This window comes from Stenella coeruleoalba (assembly GCF_951394435.1).
Source record: "Stenella coeruleoalba genome assembly, chromosome: 2".
Taxonomy (NCBI): domain Eukaryota; kingdom Metazoa; phylum Chordata; class Mammalia; order Artiodactyla; family Delphinidae; genus Stenella; species Stenella coeruleoalba.
This window is the reverse complement of record NC_137147.1, coordinates 71,314,327-71,336,488: the sequence shown is the minus strand read 5'-3', so window position 1 is coordinate 71,336,488 and position 22,162 is coordinate 71,314,327. Positions and strand designations below refer to the sequence as shown.

At 38.9% G+C, this 22,162-nt stretch overlaps 1 long non-coding RNA gene across 5 annotated transcripts in view; it reads right to left on the bottom strand.

Annotated features, from left to right (window-relative positions):
* Positions 1–20,972, bottom strand: part of LOC307182973 — a 459,338-nt gene extending 438,366 nt beyond the window's left edge. For all 5 annotated transcript variants that reach the window (XR_013827313.1, XR_013827314.1, XR_013827315.1 and 2 more), the window contains exons 1-2: positions 20,861–20,972; positions 8,612–8,719 (exon numbers count right to left, since the gene is read on the bottom strand). This is a non-coding gene — a long non-coding RNA (uncharacterized lncRNA). The remainder of the gene's footprint in view (positions 1–8,611; positions 8,720–20,860) is intronic.
* Positions 20,973–22,162: the final 1,190 nt, after the last annotated feature.

Sequence of the window (22,162 nt, the reverse complement as noted above, 5' to 3'; positions counted from 1 at the left end):
TTCTTAGCTAGACAAGGCAACTGACCCAGGTTTTATCATGGGCATGTGATTTTTAATGAATGGGAACGGATAGATGAAATCAAAATGCAGGGGAAAACATGAAGCTCAATTAAACTGCATATCCGTTCTCTGAAAGAAGTTACTGTTTCCCCCAAACTAAGACCTGCAGCTTAGTCTGTGAGTGCTACTGAGTGATCAATAATCAAAGGTAGAAATACTTTCAATGCCAAAAGCTTCTAAAATAAAAGAGAGAAGAGGACGGATAGAAGAAAATAAATAGAAGAATAGAATTTAAAAATTCTATTTTAAAATGGTTCTTAAATGCAGCCTTACCTAATGGGGCCTGACTGCCATGCCAAAAGAAAAATGAAAGAAAAATAACAATAACAACCAAAACAAACAAAAAAATTCTTTTGATTACATTTTCTAAAACATGCAGCTTTTCCAACTACCTTCTCTTTGAAATAGCTAAAATAGAGTGTTTCTGAGTATACACATGCAATCTAGTGCATGCATTTTAGTTATTCTGTGTCTTTTATTTCTGTTGGCCTTGGTGTTGTACAGATATCCCTCTAGGTTAATATCTCACTGTCAAGGATGGTGCCCCACAGGGAAGTTCAGTCGCTTCCTTCAGAAGTTCTTTCAGATCCTACCCCTCACTGTCAAAAATTCTGGCATCTTCTATTGGTTTTTCATTCCCTTTTATGTATCTTCTTTTTATTGTTTTTTTTTCTTCTCTTTATATGTTTTCCTCTCTCTCACCTCCTGCTGTTCTTATTATCTCTAGTCCCACAGGTTCTCATCTGTAGTTTTCTATGTTTGACTGATAGCTCTTTGACTCCATCTCAGTATCTCTAGGATTCTCTTTCAGCATTAGCTTTCCCTCTAATCAATGCCATTCTTGTTTAAAGCTACAGTGGTCTTCAGTTTGTCTCGTGGGCTATTTGCCTTATTGTGACAAGAAGGATGAATTGTCTTCTGCTTTTCCAGCAGACCTAAAGTGCTGCCATCCATCAATCGGGAGATTATTTAGTGTATTTAGGATGTCAGGGGTCAGTATGATACTAAATAAACAATACTTGACGGAAAAACCCCAATGAGATTACTCTCATTCTCTGTGGGGTTCCTATCCCTGGCGAGCAGTACCTGCCAACAGAGAAATCAGGTATTGATCAACTTTATTGCCATTAACGTAAACTCTCAAGTATTCATGGAGAATGTGGATCTGCCCATGTGTTTCAAAGTATCAATAGGAAATATACGTATATATACAGCGTTTGCTGTATATATATGTACTACTTACTTTTATGTACAACTTACTAGTCATGTGTCTGTTTGTAACTGGTGTAGATGACAATTCTCTACACAGACACGTGTAACATGAACTGACTTTATTCTCGAAACTGTACAATACTGTTATGACCCCTGAACACCCAAATTGCTGAGATGAGATATTTTACTTATTTGGTCAATTCCCAAGTAAACATTCATCTAAACTGATGGTTTCTGTCATACAATTTAGTTCTGAATATCTTGATTTTTCTGAATAAGTATTCAGTCAATTTGAATTATAATCACTTTTTTAGTCAATGATTACAATCCATGTTCCTCCTTTCTGAGTTTCCCCTCGTCTCTGTCTGAGCCTAAAACCCTTAAGCAGACTTACTTGTGCTCATTCCTCCAGAAGCAAGAGCAGCAAAGGAGGAAAAATTCTACTTGCATTAATAACATTGGTGGTAAAGGGGCATCTCAGTCTTGGCCTAGATCCATTTAATGACTATCACCTCTCAAAGGTGAGCCATGCCCTATTCTCATCACTGTGTGTACATCTTATGACATGAGAAAACCTCCAGTAAGTCAGCCACGACTTTGTCCTCTTTATTGACCTCCTCTTCTATAAATTCTGAGAGCCAAGGGGTAACTGGAGGAGGCATTTCCCCCCGTTCTTTTTTGGGAACAGTACCTCCTATTGAGGAGGAAGAAATTTTCCCTTACCATTCTAGGTTCTTCTGGCTGATCTAAGAATTAAATTGACATGAGACAGATTAACAGGAGAAAATCAAACAAAAGTTTAATAATATGTATACATAGGAGAGACCCAGAAAAATGAATAACTCACCAAAATGGCTGAAACCCTCACCTTAAATACTATCTTCGGCTAAAGACAAAAGAGGATGTTGGGGGTGGTAGTTTGGGACTTTAAAGGGGTGGAAGGCAATTCATATGAAGGTGGAAAAGCAAATGTTTGGTAAACAAATATATACTGGGACATGCAGAGACAATGGAACACAGAGAAATTTTAACAAACAGACTTTGCTAGTTTCTTCCCTGTCTATCCCACCTAGTTCATACTACAGTTATCGACAGTGATAGCTCCCTTCCTGGAACAGGTCCTCTAACTAAATTCTTTTAGGCAGTTAAGGGGAAAGTCAAAGTTTCTTCCTGAGTTGTCTTTTGGGCCTTGACTTTCAAAATGATACATCCCAAAGAGACCTTGGGGGTGGCAAATTTTGCTTCTAGCTGCTCCTTCATGCCCTACTCAGTGGTGTGTGCTAGTGAGTCCCCAGCCTTCAGACAAGAAGCAAACACTCGTTTCTATGTTCAAGTGCTCTAAACTGTAAGAATATATGTCCAGTACCCAGAGAGTCAGTGAAAAATGAAAATGCAGGACATCTTGTTAAAAAAATTATTAAGAACATCCAGGCAGCTACCACAGAGTATTAAACAAAGTTTCTTCTGAGTGCTGGGCCCTGTGTGATTCTACAGGTAGTAAAATGATTATACTAGCCCTGTCAGTGCCTCACTTTCTGTACTAAGAGCTCCTCCAATTACTTGCTCTAAGAACAACACTTCACATGCTCTCTTCCAACCCTTTTGCTATATCTCTCAGTGAAAAACTGGTTCCGTCTCTCCTAAACTTGAAGTTTATCTCAGAATCCCAAATTATGAACTAAGTTTTCTTTTAATTTGGATGGTGGGAATTAATGAAACTTGCGTTAAAAAATGCACAGTGTGTATCTTGGGTGTATTTGAAATACCCGATGATTAGTTGTTCTTATTTGATAAACCTGATTTACTCCACACTCCGTGGCTACCGTTATAACCTCAGGGAAAAGGGAGAGGCAGATGCCATCTCAATAAGCAGTACAATATCAGGGGAACAAGCCTGCATTCAGCAAAAGCCAAAAGGAAGGGGACAAACTACCTTTTCTAGTGCAGTGGTTCTGGGACAAAAATGGATATAGAAGAAAGGACATAGTCATACGTCCTATGACATAGTCACAGTCATATGTATGTTCTGATTTTCCCTTTCCAGTTTTCCTTGGAAAGAGAGCCTCTTGCCCTGCTCCCTGTCTGGGACTTATGGGCATTACTGCTGCATACGGCAACCCTACGTGTCTCAGTATAGTAAAGAGAGAAGAGTACAGATGTAAAATGGAGAGATAGTCCAGTTTTAAATACCTGTGTCAAACATGGCTTCTAGGTGGTGTGGACTTTAAGTCAAGAGTCAGGGGACCTGTTTTGGGCCCAACTGATGAGCCTGTGGGGGAAAGTGGTGAGGTGATTCTGTGGCAGAGTCTATGAGGCGGACAGGCTAAGCCTTGTGCCCTTGTGCCAGACAGACGACATGGAAGAGCCTCAAAGGGGTTTGTGGAGGCCACAAGAGAATAGAAAAGGTTATAGAAGCACGGTGGGGTCATTAGGCCCTGACCAATACAGGTCAAGAGCTGACTATCCTCAGATGTCATCGGTGGATGGTAACTATAGGGGAGGAAAAATAATTTTCCTCTACCCTTCTGAGTTTTTGGCTGAAGCCCCTATAATAAAAGACAGATTAACAAGAGAAAAGCAAATAGAAGTTTATGAACATTTACACATCATGTACAGGTGGAGATTTCCAGGGAAAAATGAGTAACTCCCTGAGGTGGCTCAAACCATCAGCTTAAATATTTTTATCTTCAGCTAAAGACAGATAAAAGAAAGAAAGATGTTGGGACGTCATTTACCAGGGAAAGTATGGTAAACAAGAGTAATGTTTGCTATGCAGATTTAAGTTGGTGCCTTTTCCATTGATAAGATTCTCTTGTGATTTACAGCCACCCTTCTCTTCCTGGTACAAAAAGGGAGACACCTGTACAAATGGAGATTCCCTTTATAAATGTAAATATCCCCTACGAAAGGGTAACTTCTATTCTGTTCTTCTTCAGTGTCTGCTGTTTCTCAAAATAATCAGCTCAAAATAACCCCTATGCCAAAGAGGTATATTTTGAGGTGGCATATTCTGTTACCTTTCACAACACTGTCCCGTGTACTAGACAAAGTTACAGCTCCTCAGTGGGCACAGCCAATAACATATCTCATGAGCAGCACCAGGTTAGGGGGTCAACCTCTGTTACTTCTACAAGGTCATATAGCCTTCTTCCCCATGAACTCAGATACTGTTTTTGCAGAGAAGGGAGTCAAAGTCTGAGACACTCACAGCATTTTGCCTATAGAAACTGAATTATCCAAAAGAGATGTATTGAGGTAGCCATGATAGGCAGTTAAAATTTAAATAGGGTAAATGCTGAAATGAACAGAAGCTCATTTAAACCAGCACATGGGATACTGCTAATTAGCCTCAGTGAAAAGGTATGCTTGAGCAAAGAACTAAGCAAGCTGAGGACTGAGACATGAAAATAAGTATGGGAGGAGTATTCCAAAGAGAGACAAGAACAAGTACTAAGGCCCCAAGGTGGGGAAAATGACTGGAAAGGTCAAGAAATAGCAAGGAGGCCAGGGCAACTAGAGTGGGCTGAAGGGAGGGGGGAAAAAACTAAGAGACAAGGTCATAGCAATAATGGGGGAATCAGGGCTTCCCTGGTGGCGCAGTGGTTGAGAGTCCGCCTGCCTATGCAGGAGATGCGGGTTCGTGCCCTGGTCGGGAAGATACCACATGCCGCGGAGCGGCTGGTCCCGTGAGCCATGGCCGCTGAGCCTGCGCGTCCGGAGCCTGTGCTCCGCAACGGGAGAGGCCACAACAGTGAGAGGCCCGCGTACCGCAAAAAAAAAAAAAAAAAAAAACGGGGGAATCAGATCTTGAAAAGCCTCTTGGGCCGTTACAAGGGCGTTGGTTTCGATTCTAAGAAGGAGAACATTAGCTGGCTGGCCCATAGGAGTGATATAATCTGACTTCTCCTTTAAGAGGATCATTTTAGACTGTAAGAATTAAGTAAGAGAAGAGGCAAAGAGATTGTTTAGGAAGATACTATGATAATCCAAATGAGAGATGGTGGTGGCTTGAATCAGGATAGTTAGGATAGAGGAGTGAGGCCTTTAATTTGGGGCATTTTTACCTTGAGGTATACTGATCATACATTCAGGTAGTGATACAAATCTGGAGAACTCTCTATCAGGGAATCAGGACTGGAAACCTTCAGCTTTTAGATGGTATGTATTTGAAGCTATCGAACTGGATGAGCTCATCAAGGCAGTGAGTGTAAAGAGAGAAAATAAAGTTAATCTAAGGATTAAGCCCTGAAGTAATTCTCTATTTAGCGGCTAGAGGGATGAAGAGGAACTAAGGAAACAAACACATACATGCTATCCAGCAAAGTGGAAAGAAAACCAGGTAAGTGCTGGTGTCTTGGAAACCAAGTAAAGAAAGACTTTCAAGGAGGAGGGAGATAATATGATGTCAAATGATACTGATAGGTCTAATAAGATGAAAAATGAGAATTGATTGGATTTGGCAACAAAGAAGCCATTGGTGACTTTACCAAGATCAGTTTTGCTGCAGTGATGGAGGTGCCTGACTGGAGGGAATTCAGGAAGAAACAGAGGAAAATTGGAAATGGCAAATATACACCACTCAAAATATTTTGCTGTAAAGAATAGAGAAATGAGGCAATAGCTAATTAGCTATGTGGAGTCAGGTGTTTTTATCTTCAAGACTGGAGAAATGGTAACAATTGTATGTTGATGAGAATGATCCAGTAGAGGGGGAAGATTTTATGATGCCAAAAAAAACGGGGAGAGAATTGCTGCACAGGATAGGAGGAGATGGCAGATACTATGCAAGTCAATGAGTTAGCCACAAAAAGATGCTCAGTTTATCTATGTAACGGAAAGCAGGCAAGTCTGGACATGTTCACAATTTTCCAGTATCTCATGAGATATAACAGGGATTGCGAATACTATCATTTTCATAATGAAAGTGAAGAAAATTATTAGAGATTTTCAAAAGACAAGGAGGCAAAAAAGCATAGGGGCTTAGGGCACAGACTAAGACAAAAGAATGAGTCCAGCTATACCCTTCTAAGCCCAAGTTTCTTAATCTTCAAAAAGTTATTGTGAGGGCTTCCCCGGTGGCACAGTGGTTAAAGATCCGCCTGCCAATGCAGGGGACACTGGTTCGAGCCGTGGTCCAGGAAGATCCCACATGCCGTGGAGCAACTAAGCCCGTGCACCACAACTACTGAGCCCGCGAGCCACAGCTACTGAGCCTGCGCGCCTAGAGCCCGTGCTCTACAACAAGAGAAGCCACCGCAATGAGAAGCCAGCGCACCACAACAAAGAGTAGTCCCCGCTCTCAGCAACTAGAGAAAGCCCACGTGCAGCAACAAAGATCCAACTCAACCCAAAATTAATTAATTAATTAAAAGAAAAAGTTATTGTGAGAATTAAGTGAAATATTTAGAGAGCTAATCACAGTGTGGTGGAGCCTAGCTGCAGTTACTCAACACCACCTATGCCCTCTCTTCCTTGGCACGTGCTTTACTATATTTCCCAGCTGTGGCTGAAGACAGGTATGGCTATGTGAGTGAGTTCTGTATATATGAAAACGGGCAGAGTGATAAACACCAGTTCCAGGCCTGGCCCCCTCTAACTTCTGTAACATTCTTCCTCTCTTCTGCTTCCCTCGTCATTCTGCCAGCAAGGGGTGCACTGGAGGATTTTGAAGCCCTAGAAGATGGCAGAGGCACTAACTGGAATGAGAATGGGTCCCTTCTGATTTGATGTAAGCAAGGAACAAGCCTTTATTTACATTAAGGCACTAAGATTCTTGGCTTGTTTATTAAAAGTGCAAGAATTAATTAGCTAATACAATGAGTCCTTAATAAATGTTAAATATCAGTATCAAGGTGGTTAGCCCCAGACGACAGCATTAATTGATGATAGAGGTCAGCAAACATTCAGGTTTTTCATTCCCTAATCCTCTCTACACTATGCATGAGATGATCTAATTTTTGTCCACTGTACATAAGAAGCCATTATCCCTTTCAGAGCATAAATCCTACTGTGCTAGAAAAGGAAGAACAGAGTTAGATCTTGTCAGAACTCCATCTATAAGCCATCTTATAATTACCTTAAGCAGCAAACTCTGTTGCTTTGGCTTTCTCCTTTTAAGTTGAAATGTAACCGAAAATAAATAATTGAGGTTATATATCACTGAATAAATCAGATTATGAGTATCTGATCTATTGATGCAGAATATCTGGCACTCTATGGTTTATATCACAACTAGGTCACAAGAGAAAACACCCCCAGCTACCATCTCTAAACTTTATGTGGACAGACAGTGGTTGACATTTTTCAATTAGAAATATGATGACTGCTACGCTAGAACTTGCTTAATTCAAAATGAATCCAATTTTCTTTCTTATACCTTTCCACTTGTTTAATTGGAACATAACATTAGGAAAAACTCTTTAATATTCAAGAAGCATATCTCAAATAGCATCATGTCATGAATATTCCCCACTGTAAAGTCATACTTCTGCTTTGACCTTGTTGTCATTGTTTTGTTACATAAATTATTCAGCCTGGTATGTCTTATAGATTAAATACTCTAGAAACAAATTAAAACGCATCCCAGTAGCTTAAAAATGTCAAGGAAGTCTTCTCCGAATACCTCTTGTAAAATGGGGTAGTGAACAATAACTCCATAAAGTAGGCAAGATGCCTTGTTTAGAGATCGAATTGCCAAGTGAAATAACCATCTCTCTACAAAAATACAATCTTAGAACTCACCTCTCATTGTTGACTACAGTCAGGCATATACAGCTTGACCACTGACGTGTGGAAGAGAGAAACCAACACTCTCCCTGCCCAACACCACAGGCTTTTTATAGTCAGGACATGCAGGCTTAAAGAGACACATTTTCCCCAGAAGGCAGCCTGCTCAAGCTTCCTTTGTCCATAGAAGAGAGGTACCAGGAAGACAAAAGAGTTCCTGAGCAGAGCTTTCCAACAATAGAATGGGCTGCTATGCCCTGAGTCCTGGTCACCGGAAGTTCTCACCGAGGAGCAAGATGACCAATCATGGCAGAAGGTACAAAAGGGTCCCTTAATTGAATCAAAGGTTCATCCAGTCATTACTTCAAGAAACCTCTATTAAGCAACTAATCTGAGAATAGGCACTGAGAATACAGTAATAAAGAGACAATATCCCTTGAGAAGCTACTAGCACTCCCATAACATGTTCTCTGTGCCAGGAGCTGTTCTGAGTGATTCTGAGCTTTACAGGTATTAACTCATCTAATTCTAACAACAACCCTATGAAGGTGGTCTTCTTATCATACTTATTTTATAGATGGTAAACTGGATCCAGAGAGATTCAGAAACTTACCAAAGTCACATAGAGGGCGAATGATAAGGGGCTTGAACACAGGCACCCTGACTCTGGGTTCGTGCTCCATCTCCTGCCTCCTCTTCCTTAGGCTCTGAGGCCCAGCATCTACCAGGAGTGACCGACAAGAGAGTCACAGTTACACGCCAATAAGGGCAAGAGTAAAGGCATGTACAGTAAAGGCATGTAGAGAGTACAGGGATACACCTGTCCATCAGGAATTTCCAGACTGCTTTCAAACCTTTATGTCTGATTTTAAGGTCAAACTGAGTGTAACAGAGAGAGCACAGAGTTCATTTTAGACTTGTACAATTTGTCCCAAATTTGTGAGATAGTATTGCTCTTACACAGAGTAGCCTGTACACTTGTGAAGGGTATTGAGCCTTCCCAACTCATAACACCACTCTTACACTTTGCAGAAGTGCTCTACATTGCTAAAGTCGGCTATGAACTCTGTTGTTATGGCCAGCCAGGTCTCTTTCCCCTAAAATCAGGAGAAATAGGTTCACTAGGCCGTGACTTCAGGATTTAAAAAAAATTTTTAAATAGTTAATTTAAGCTCTTAGAGCCATTTTTGCATTAAAACGAATTGACCTCAAGACCATTATGATCAGCCATACATAAACAATCTATCAGATGCTCTAACAAACCGATTCCCCTAAAATACAATTGATTCTGGGGTTGTTGATATCCTCAGCTTACCTTCAAGAGGTAAAAATGGTAAAGCCCATCCAATAAATGGGGCTTCAGTAAATATCCCTCATATATTCACATTCCACCTTTCTTTTATGCAAGCCTGTCACACTTTCTGATAAAGACTGATCTGCATTATTCAATTCTTCCCCAAAAAAGTTCGCCCCTCCTTAAAGATGGCTGCAAGCAGTTCTGATTTAGAGATACAGGCAACAAGTTTGTTGGTCTTTTTGCTTCACAAATAAACCTCTCCATTTAAGAATAATAATTACCATGGTAACCCTAACAGCTTAGGAATCGTTCAAGCATGCAGTTTCTATGGAGAGAAAAATCTCAGCCTTTCTGAAGCTTGTTTAACCCTTCAAGATTCGGTGTCCATTTTTCTATGGCAGAGTCAATTTGGTTTAAATTTTTGTCAAAATAGATAAGAAACCTCTTCACTGGAGGCGTCGGGAAGAGACGGACACAAACAGAATGAGAAATAATATTTTTAATAGTAATCTGATCACATTTAAAGAAATAAAAGCCAAACATGGCATTTGAAATAGCATTTGGCTCAGACACACGGAGCACTCTTGCACATCTCGGCTCTGAGATGAGGGTCTAAGGAATAAATAGCACTGTCAGTATGCAGTCAATGGGGAGGTTGTACCTCAAGCCATTCAGTCACCTCTCCTTCTCCTCGTGGAGCATAAAGCTCAGATCATGTAGGAAATGAACAATCCTGATAGCATAATTTGGCTGTAACTGTACCTCCTGAGCGGAGGTCAGAGGCTGGACCAGGGTCTCGTGGCTTCTCTGTCTGCCTTTTCCTCTTACCTTTGCCTAATGGCATTTTGCCTGCAGTACCAAATGTGAGAGGCAAATGAAAGCCTGAAAATTTGCGGCACGTGCAGTGTAATAGGAACAAATGCGTACCTCCCAGCAAAGTACAATTCCTATTGAACTAACACTGAATTGGGTTTGCACAACCATATTAGAATAATGAACTCTCAGCTAATCTCATGCGCTATGCACAAAATCTTAAAAATATCATATATTCTTGCTAGCATTGCTTATTAGTGGTTAGCAGAAGGAATTCTCATTCTGAATCCCTCTCCAGTAAAAACTGCATTCTGTCAGTGCATTTGAAAAGCCAGTTAGAGTGATATCAGAGGAAGAAATGGAAGATTATACTGTCCACATACAAGTGCGTTCATCTTGTCTCCAAGAAAACCTAAGCTTGATTTGTGAGCCCCCTTGGTTAATATCTCAGAATATATTTTTTCTCATTTAATTTACTCCACTGTTTGCAATTTCATTATATAATTTAAATTGCATTGTCTGGGAACTGTATAGTTCATCTGGTGAATTTGTTCTGTCGGTAAGCTTACTTCTTTTACGTGTCTATTAAAATTTTAATAAAAGTTTCACTGGTGGGCAAGCCAGGAGTACTTCCAGAGAATTATCAGTATTTCGTACATGTTCTTTATGTCAGTGAAGATGGAGAACGGGAAGGTAAAGGGTGGAGGGATCTGATTTGAGCACAGTTTTCTAACAAAGATTTGATGATGATGATTCGTGTTATTATTATTATTACTATTATTATTTTATGAGTATTTCCTTCTACAAGATATCCTCTCCAAAAGAAAAAGAAAAAGAAAATCTATTAAGAGGAACAGCCAATTTTTCGCTCACAACCCCTTTATCTTTCTGTCAAATTCTGATGCACATACAGGGCAATGAGCCTCTGAAAATAATGGTTTGTGGCCTTGGTAACTGAAGGCAAGAAGCAATATAACCATTGCCAAATCTCATGATGGGAATGAAATAAACTTCTGTCACTACATTTTATCTTTTTCCAAATCCTTTCACACCTTCAAATCGTTCTTCATTTCCCACTCTTTAGCATTGCACTTCATTATTTCTTGTTTCCAAAACTGTTATGCCTAGGTCTACAGCTAAAGGAAGAGCTTGTAGTGGACTAAGTGAGATTCTTCTCAAAATTGCTTTAGGTGAGTTTTTGCGTTACACTGGTTTGGATCTTGGAAGCTTAAATGGCACTGGATTCATGACACCGACACAGACAGTTTTAATTTTCATGTTGAGATAAAGATAGTGTGATAATAGCACCTTTTCCAAATGACCTGACAGTCCCTTCGGTTGGCACCCAATCCTTTTTGTCATTTCCTAGTCCTCTCCTACCCTCTCACAGCATGTTTTTCTTTATTCATAAATAGTATTACCTCTGCTATCTTGAATGTAGTGAATTGAAGAGGTTTCAAACTATCAGGAAAAGTTGGATACTTTTTCAGTGTCTCCAGCAGCCCTCAGTTGGAGAAGGACCAAGAAAGGTTATGCTTTCAGATCTCTTTTCCTTCTCCCTGCCACAGTGCCTGAACTTCCAACGTTACAGGCCATTCTTGGGTATGACAGTATTTTTTATTTTAACTGTGAGGCTTCTTCTCTTAACATGTAACTGACCCAGGGAGGAAAAAGGCATTAAGTTAGTTACTTATAATGGTCTAGGTGAATTCCTACATTTGAACTCATTTTCTTCCCCTGACATGTAGCTTAAACAGAGTATCAAGGGAAGAGTACTTGCTATTGGTGAAAATTAGCAAGGCTATTGTGGCTAGTTCAGAGCATTGAACGTTCTCAGGGGGAAACATTTTTAGGTGAAAAACCTCCATGAGAACTGTAGAAGGATTATGGAGATAATGTTTGCAAGCAAAGACAAGAGACCCAGGAAGGAGATGAGATGGGAGATGAAACTAAAGAAGCTCAGTTCCTCCTTCTATTACCCAGGGCCTGGAGGGTACATCAGGATACTACATAAAGTCCTTGTGGATATACCCTTAAACTAAACCTTCTGTCCTGGGCCTTTTAAACCTTATAACCTAACCATCACATCTTTGAAAGGATTTACCAATTATTAGAACCACCAGACATATTGTTAGATGTTAGGACACATATATAAATATATATAATATACATCTATAAATATATATGCAAATACATATAATAACTGCACCATCAGACTGGCATAGGGGTTTTATCAACTTTTTCTTTTGCTTCCACCTGACTGTCTTCCCCCCAAATTATAGGCTAGATTATTCCAAAGTTTTCTGCATCCAACAAGAAAGTCAATAATCATACTCAGCCCCAGATAATTTAACGTTGTTCTACTCTAGGGTAATCATTTAACGTTCATCAATTGTGTAATGAAGGGATGAAAAAGGTACAAGTGAAGTGAGTAATACTACATTATACTAGAGAACAATCTATTTTTAAGATAGCTGAGAACACGCATTCAAATAAACCAACTGAAGAAAAATGAATTTAAAAAAGAAAAAAAGGAAACTAGGTGAGGGTTATGCAGGAACTCTTTGTACTATCTTCGCAACTTTTCTGTAAATCTATAATTATATCAAAATAAAATTGTCTTAAAAGAACAGGAAAAAAAAAAAAAGAAAAACAAGATGGAGAAGGAGAAGTAAGAAAAGGAGAAAGAGACCTCAATACTAAGACTGGGTGAAAAATAAGGATAAATGGGTAATTTTTAATGAGTTCCCACTCCCTCCAGGCACTGAGCTAGGTGCCTTTTTGTTGTTGTTCATTAATTCTGACATCATTCTTATGAGGTAGATATTATTAGTCTCATTTTAAGATGAAGTTCATTATGATTCTAGAGGATAAAACTGTATCAAGATCACACAGACAGGAAACAACCAAGCTAGAATTTGACTCAATGTGTCTTAGATTTAGAATTCTCTTCTAATATAATGTTGTATGTCAATTATACCTCAATAAATATTAAAAATTAAAAAAAAGAACTCTGAATTTTTCCTCAGGTCCACTTTCACCTCTTACTGTTCCCTGTGGTCTTTGCCTTTGCCAGACAACTACTTGATAGACAGGTATCCAATCAAACTTTCACCCTATTCGGTTGATGTGATTTTTTGCTTTGGCATAAGATACGCTGTCCTTGTGAAACACCCAGGTCTGTGTTTAACTTTGTAAGGGAAGGAGTTCAAGGAAAACCCAGCTGAGGTACCCAACCCTCAGTGCTGTGATAGTTGCATTTTATATCAAACAGTCTTCTAATATTCTCTTTGACAAGTAGAATCCACACTCCCTCATGTTAAATTGTTAATGGCTTCCCTAGTGGTTGGCTTCTGGTTCTGATTTCATCATAATTTAGACTCCTTATTTTATGTCAGTAAAAATGTCTAGAATAACATCACAGCCCTTGGCTAGAAGCCCTTGATGTGCCCAGGAAACAAGGTGTATGCTCATGTAAGCCTACTGCTGGCTCTCTTGCCCTCTCTTTTTTTTTTTTTCTCCCTCTCCCTGGCTTTTTTTTTCTCTCTCTCTCTCTTTTTTTCCATTCTGCTTGTAATGTTTCTATTGTTTCTTAAAACACTCTAAGAGAATCCATAACATATCCATGTTATTGGTTGGCAGATATTCCAAAGGATGTATCTGACCTCAAAATCTTTAGTTGCGATTCAGTGATGTATTTCATTACAGATTGGTGCACTGTTGTTCTATAAATGTTAGCTATCTCAACCTTTGGGAAAGAGGGAAAATACTCAACACAATACCTTTTGCTTCTGGTGCTTTAGGCAGGCGTTTTGTTTTTTTGTTTTTTTTTAATGCCTGAAGGATTCTGTTTGGGCAATGAGCTTATTTCAATTTGAGTATGTAAATGTCTCCAGTTTTCATAGCAAGCATCCATACTTGGGAGGGACCTGCTATAAAATGCAGCACAGGAATCATTCATTCCTCCTAACATTCTCTCAAAGGCTGAAGTTGCTTCAAAGGAAAGATTTCATCCTTCAGATGTCCAGGCAACTACTAGAGTTGGTACAGGATACTCTAAAAATCTGTTCCTCTAAAATACAGATTAACAGTGCTCTTCTCAGACTCAAGATGTCTAAACCCATAATGCCATACTCTGAGATAAAACAAAACAACAAACATAAAGTTTGCCCTTGCTTCTTTCCACCAGTCTGTCTGTGATAGGCATATTTGCTCCCACAAGGTCCCTCATATATAGTTCCCCACCAAAGTTCACGTTCTGGAGCTCTCTTTGATAGCAAGCTTAGGAGGGTGTAAGGCAAGGCCATCATTAATTAGTCCCATAGGTAGGGTGACCATACAGCTGATCCTCCAAACCAGGATATTTTGACAATGAAACTAAAAGCTATTAATAATATATACTAGGAAAATATATATAAACTAAGATTGTCCTAGGTATGCTGGGATGTAATGTCACTTTGTTCTCTGGTATAATTATTAAGAGTAGCTCAAAAAAAAAAAAAAAGTATCTCCTTTCACTCTCAAGATGTCCCCATTTTGAGCAAGAGATTAAATTAGTGGTTCTCAAGCTTTTTGGTCTCAACTACTTAACCCTATTAAAAATTAATTAGGACCCACCCAAAATAGCTTTTGTTTATGTGGATTTTCTCTCTCAGCATCTACATGTTTATATTAAGACTGAGACATTTAAAAAATATGTATTTATTAATTCACTTAGAAATAAAACTAAATGCATTATATGCTTACATAAATAACATATTTTTACAAACTCTATTTTCTAAAACCAATTAGGCAGAAGGTGACATTGTTTTACATTTTTGGAAATCTCTTTAATGGCTGGCCTAATAGAAGACAGCCGGATTCTCAGGTTTGCTTCGAGATTCAATCTGTTGTGATATCACATGTTATGTAGCTTACGGAACACTCTCATGAGAAAATGAGAGTGGGAAAAAAAACAAATAAACCCTGGTATTATTATGAAAATAATTTTGTCCTTGCAGACTCTCTGCCTACACTTTGAAAACTGCTGGATTATATCATCTCCTTACTTTTAGGTAGGAGAAAGCTACTTCACAGAGCCTCCTAAAACTGGCAAAATCACATTTGCCTTTTCTTGTTTTCTCAGCCTGGGACACAATTCCACTTAATCTCCAGTTGGCCACTTCCTTTATATCGTTTATGCTTTCACTTTAATGTAGTCTCTCCTGACTTCCAGGAGACTAAGTCAGAATCTTTGTTAAATAGTTTTGAAGGAACGCTCGCTGTGCTTTCTTCCTCCTAGTACTTACTGTCATTTCATGTCATTGCTGATGGAAATACCTGTCTACTTCACAGACTGTAAGTCTCAAGATGGTGAGGGCTGGGTCTCTATCCTTCTCAACACAGTGCCTTAGACTGCTTGGCCATCCTGACTTCTCTATCCTTCTCAATGTTGTCCTCCTTCCACCCGAATAGTGTTTGACACAGAATTACTGCTTACTGAATATTTCATGTTCAAATTACTTGTTGAATGAACCAATTAAGGGCATGCCTAACCTTCATATACTAAAAGCCAGAGCATCCGTTTGTGGTTGGGCAGAGATGAGGTTACCGTCTGTGACAGAATAAAACTAAATGTCTGTACTTCAATCATTAATTAGTTAATTTTAAAACCCTAAATATCTGACAAAAATCTCATAATTTTAGTATAAGTTTTACTAAACACTGAGATACAGACCTAATTATAATAAGTACAAAGTAAAGGCAGACCAAAGATTGGAGAAGTGATAGGACTTGGCTACTCCAAAAGCTTTTATGAATCTAAAGCAGCTGGGTTGCAGCATGCATTTCTTATTTATCTTACTTACATTAGATGGTCCTTCACTACTTCATCCTCAGGGAACTCTTTTTCTTCGGAATTTCTGTACTACCGAGTGTTTTATATCCCTACGATCCTTTTCATATAATGCCCATACGTTGTCATTGTTTTTTATGAGCTCTGTCATATCCTTTGCTAGACGATACGTTTGAGAGCTTATACTATGCGCCTTATAATTTTTTATCTGCCCATAATACCTGTATAGGACAAGGTCCTGCACACAGTAGGCACTGACAAACAGGTGTGCACGATGCAGAGGTATGCATTAGAACACTGAATTGCATCAAGTTTATCTTATTTTTAAAAAGGCAAAAACAACAAAAGAATGTTATGTGGACTACACAAAAGTTTGAAGACAAAAAAAACAAAAACCAAAAAACTATTCTTGGAATCCCGCCATGTACCTTGACTGAGACCCTTTGTGATGAATGCTTAACCTTCAGCAACTTTGATACCCATGGGTATTCATGAGGGAACAGAGCTCCAGTTCTGCAGTACATTCTCAGCCTCAGGGTTTAGCCCATCTCATCCTCTCTGAGTTATGGGTCCCTGTTCTTTTACTCAGATTTATGAATTCACACAGCATCACAGGAGGCAGGTACAGCATATAAATCAAATAATGCTGGCACGTGGGACAAGCTGCAAAATTATCATTGTCCCTTTGCACACCTCACGTCAGAGTGAGGATATGTCTAATAGTTTAGAAGCTTGAAACGGTTAACATGACTCTTTAAGTGGCTAGCTTTTTCTGTGGGTTTCATTTAGGCCCAAGAAAAAGACAGATTTCATATATTCCTGCACTCAACAAAATTTACAGCCTAACTGCAGAATATATAACATGTGATTCTGTTTGTTAGAAAATGATGTTGGACTGGTCATTCTCCAATGTTCCTTCTAGTTCTGAAGTTCTACAATTCAATAAAATAATATTTTAAATGTTTGATGTTATTTGATACCAGTGGCTCTGGGAACATTAAAAACCAGTTTCCCCATCAAAGATAATTACATTTAGTGTTTTTCAATGGATCTCCACTGTTCAGACAATAAAAAGTGATAAGTGTCAACAAAGGAAAGCATTATCTTTACACTAACAGATTTTGAATGATCTATACCAAGATAACTCCAGGTAAGTGTGGCGCAGACCACTGGTTTTTAAATCAAAGACTCATTTTCCCATCTACAGTTTTAAAGGTGTTGCTGGGAACTAATCGCCCAGACAGAAGGCATATACAAGTCCAAGTCCCCCTTACATTTATGTGGCCAATAGAATAAAGCCATTCAACTGCAGCCAATGGAATTTGAGCACAAAGGATATACAGTGTATCACTTCCAGGATTAGCCCATACAAAACTCCCATATAATTCTTCATGCCCTCTTTCTTGACACTCAGAGCAATCTCAGAAACCACATGATGTAGATAACAGAGCCTCCATCTGCCTGGAGCTACAGCGGGCAGAGCTTCCTTCCCACTCCCTAAACAAACTACCCCACCCCCAACCACTAATGCCTGAACTTTATATGAGTAGAAACATGCGTCTATTTTGTAAGCTGCTGATATTTTGGAGTTTTTTTTAGTTATACAGCAGCTACTACTACTCTAGCCAGTGTAACTGAGCTTGCACTATTTCTTCCAAAACGAACCACAACAAAAATTATTTTCTTTCGAACTTTTAAGAATGTTTTCTTTTGCTTTCCCTGAACCTTGACAATAGGCGCACATTTGTGAAAAGCAAAAGGATGTTTTTTGGTTGAAGTGTTAAACTCTGCTTGTTATTAGAGCCTAGATACTTAAATATTAAATTCTAAAAAGAATTCAATATTGACAGAGAATGAGGTCATGCAGAAAGGAGATTTCTACTACATCCACAGTAATTAAAAAAAAAAAAATTCCCTAGAAGGGTTAGACACAGTGTAGTTCTCAAGCACTTTGAAGTAACTACATTTTCCACCAGCATCTTTCTGTCACTTCAATCGAACTGATTGTTCCATGTTGGCAAAAATGGAATTTGGGGTAACAAGTTCCCCTTGTCATTTCTATTATTCTGAAAGGTGAAAAATAACTTTTTGAATGCTCTATTTTTGACTAAAATATTTTCACAGCTGTCCAGAAAGATGAGGTCCCCTCAGCTCTGTAGCAGCGTGAGTGAGTGCCTGCACCAGCACCCACCCCCTTTCCCTCACTGACTGGGTAGTCTTAACACACTTACACAGCCATATCAGTAGTTTTGTTTTCATCCTCTATTGTCACTCATAATTTGCCCAGATAGGATTGAGCTTCGGTTTGTACCTTTCCCTGCAGGAAATTTTCTAAACTCATACTGCTTCTCTGCCTTCCTTTCTAACGTGCCTGAATCTTCGGGATTAGTACCTCTTCTGCTTGAGCTATTTCTGTTACAGAATGTTACCAAGACTCAATTTTACTTATGCTGTCATATTCTTTATTACTTTACGATCTCAAGTTCACTTTCTTTATTGGCTATACTTTGTGCTATAATTTACAGACATTAGAGTCACTAAATATTGTTTTCCTTCCTTGTGCCAATTACCTTCTCTTGTAATCACTTTGTTATTATTATACCCTTATCATATGATAGTACTGAATTATACAGTTTCTTCAGAGAATTCATGGCAGATTTTGTCAAATGTTTGAAGACATTAATTATTCTACAACATGTTTTCCTGAAATATCAATCTACTAATTATCTCTTGAAGAGAAACTCTAGTTGTTCTACCTCAAACTACCAAGTTTGAGATCCTTCTATATTATGTCTTAAACTCAGATTACATGTGTTTACTACTAATTATCATCAGATGCCTTTCTGAAAGCTGTTTGCTCCCCAATTGATATTAAATTTATGTGCTTGAGTTTCTAATTTTTGCTTTTTTGAGGACTTGGATATTTTTCCATTTCCAGTCATGAGACACCAATCCAATTTTTCATCTGTCTCCATGCTTAATTGTACTGGCTGTGAAATAATATGCAAATTCCTGGCATAAATTCATCCGAGTTTAGTACTTTCTTCCTATATCCTAACACTATCTGGTCAAAAATTTGAAGGTCTTTTTCCTAGATGACAATAAAAGGAGTTGAGTGAGTTGTCTCTCCCTCTCTGTTTATGTCCCTTTAAAGGTTCAGTTCATGTGAAGGCATTTTATTATCATTATATTGATTTAACGAAGAAATTTTTTGAATCCTAGAAGTTAAATGACAAAAGAATGAAACAAGCAAAGACATATGTTTATAATGCCAAAGAGGGAGAATCTTTTAAAACCCATTCTCATGACCCTTGCCTAGGTTTTACTTGTAGCTCTCCCAAGGCAATCTCACTAACGAAGTATTCTGTATAGTTATGCCCACAGCTGTGCATCCTTGGGACTTTCAGCAGTAAAGGTCAGTGAACTTCAATTACATTTGTTCTCAATTAGCACCTACCTACCTGCATTTTATTTTGCCTGCTTTTTTCAGTTTCAGTGAAATTTCTTTCTCAAGAGGTTTAACTGATTTCAGATCAAAACTTTGAAAAAGGTTGATGTTGTAAAGCTTCTGAGGAGAGCTTAGGGTCTTTAAATTTGATATCTTTCAAAGATTTTCCTGGGATCTAGAATTTCTCTTCAATGTGAAAGATATGTTCCATAAACAGAGGAGTTTTCACCTTTACGGCTTGCAGTTCCTTTAAAACTACGTTATCTTCAAAAGCACGTTTTGATTTTGGTTTTGGTTTTACATTTCAACCAGGATGCTCTGTTAGGCCCCATACTCTGTGCAAGCTACTTCAAAGTGTCCATGGATAGGGAGAAAGCATTTCATACTCTTTTTAAGAAATTAATTCATAAGGGAGAATGAATACTGAAGCCTACAGATACAACGACTACAAGAGAAGCTTTCCAGTTGCTGCTCCAGGCCATCATAAAATAACACTGGCCTTTGTGATCTCAGCGATCTTGTTTTTCATTACTTCCTACTGCTGTTTATACACCTGTTTTCACTTGTTTTGTCATCCTGTTCAGAACAACAAAAATACATATTGCTTGTCTCATTTTGCCCAGTACGTTAAATAGAGGCTCTGTTTCAGCAATTCATAGGAAAACAAGAATTACTTTCTACATTCCTTCCCAAACAGGGTCCTAAAGATGCTTTAAGCATGGCAATAATTTACTCAGTGATTACATATTAACTGTGGAAGCAATGTTAAAAATTTCATTTCTCAAAAACTGACTGCTCTAATTTATTTTAATTGAATGCTGAGAGACTCGCTGGCTGTAAAACAGAGGAAAGCAGTTCATTTGAGTCTAAAAAATGGATGCAAACCCAAATGCTCACAGGGGTCAGGCATGGAATAGAAACGAGTGAAGCAGACCGGATGGATTCAGCAGTAAACTGAGCAGTGAAGCTTAGGCCTTATCTAAGGAGGTGCTCCGGCTGCGGAGGGCTGGCTAGCCCGTGGTTGCCTTAAGGGATTTAGGTTTGTTTCCAGATCTTCCAGTTTTTCAAAAGATGCCAGGAACTTGGATTTTTCTGTGAAACATTCTGCTTCTCAAATGCTGGCAAACCAACTTAAAATATTTTAAAAACATCTTTTTTTCCATTCTCTTCCCTGATGTGTCACTACTGAAAGAGTTCAAGATAACCTGAAACTAGGAAATTCTCTATATACACAATTACACGTACATATGCATATATGGTTTCAGGGTCCAGAGAGGAGAGGAAAACAAGGGTTTACTTTTTCAGAAATTCTGAGGTAGGAAAATTGCCTGAACTTCTAGATAGTGACATTCAGAAGACTGGCGAGCATAAAGTTCAGCACCCTCCACTGAGATACGCAGGAAGCTGGAGTCACCTGCCAGAACAACTGCCCCTGGACAATGCCCCCGAAACAAACAGCAAACTGACTCACCACAGACAACCAGGCGGCGAAAGTTCTTCACTTAAGAAGAAGACAACTTGCCGCCAGAGACTGTTCCACTTTCGCGCATGCTCAGAAAGGACCACTTTGACCGCTGTACGACCTTCCTGGAAGGGCGGGACTGAGCTTATCCACCGTCTTTGAAGTGCCTGGAGCGGAGGCGGGGTGGGGGTGGGGCGGGCGCATGATCTCTGCACAGGGCCTCGCCACCCCCGTAAATGGCAGGCCCTTGCAGGTGGCACCCCTGACAATGGAGTCTGCGCAGGACATACCTCAGGCGCAGCAGTCTTTCAGATTGCAAAGCAACTGGTCAATCGGGTCAACTGATTCCATGAAATAATCTTTGGGAAAAAATAATTATCCATGTCAGTTTTATTTGGTACCTATTAATTAATTATTATATCCTGCTCCCAGTTGATAAGTAAAACATACCTATCAACCAGTTTCTTTGTCTAAGTTACGTTAAAAAAACTGTTTTAAAAGAAATTATTTACTTAATAAACATAATATAGGCTTAATATTGTTACCTCTAATTTTAAATATAAAACTTGGCCCAGGGGCTTCCCTGGTGGCGCAGTGGTTGAGAGTCCGCCTGCCGATTCAGGGGACACGGGTTCGTGCCCTGGTCCGGGAAGATCCCACATGCCGCGGAGCGGCTGGGCCCGTGAGTCATGGCCGATGAGCCTGCGCGTCCGGAGCCTGTGCTCCGCAACGGGAGAGGCCACAGCAGTGAGAGGCCCGCGTACCACAAAAAAAAAAAAAAACTTGGCCCAACGTATAGAAGTAATTATCCTCCAACATATATTTATGTTTTTTTATTTGCCTTTTAATGTAGGACTTTCTTTGACTCATCTTTTTTCTTCCTTAGAGTCTTATCACTTATTAGTCTTACAATTTCTTTCTACTTAGTTACTATAAAGAGACCATTTAGTCCCTCCATCTCCACAAATAACAATTTGACCTAAATTGTTATTAGTTCATTTATCAACAGCCAGAAGAAAACAGGCATAAATCACTACCTTGAATTAGATGATGATTTCTTACATACGACAGCAAAAGTGTTAATAGAAAAAAATAGGTAAATTGGACTTCATACAAACTAAAAACTTTCAGGCTACAATTGATACCATTAAGTGAAAAGACAACTAACAAATTGAAAGTATTTGCAAATCATATCTGATAAGAGATTTGAATCCAGAATGTATGGGAATATATAACAATATATTTTTAAAAATCTCTTACAACTCAATAATAAACAGATAAATATTCCAATTTAGATAAAGGATCTAAAGA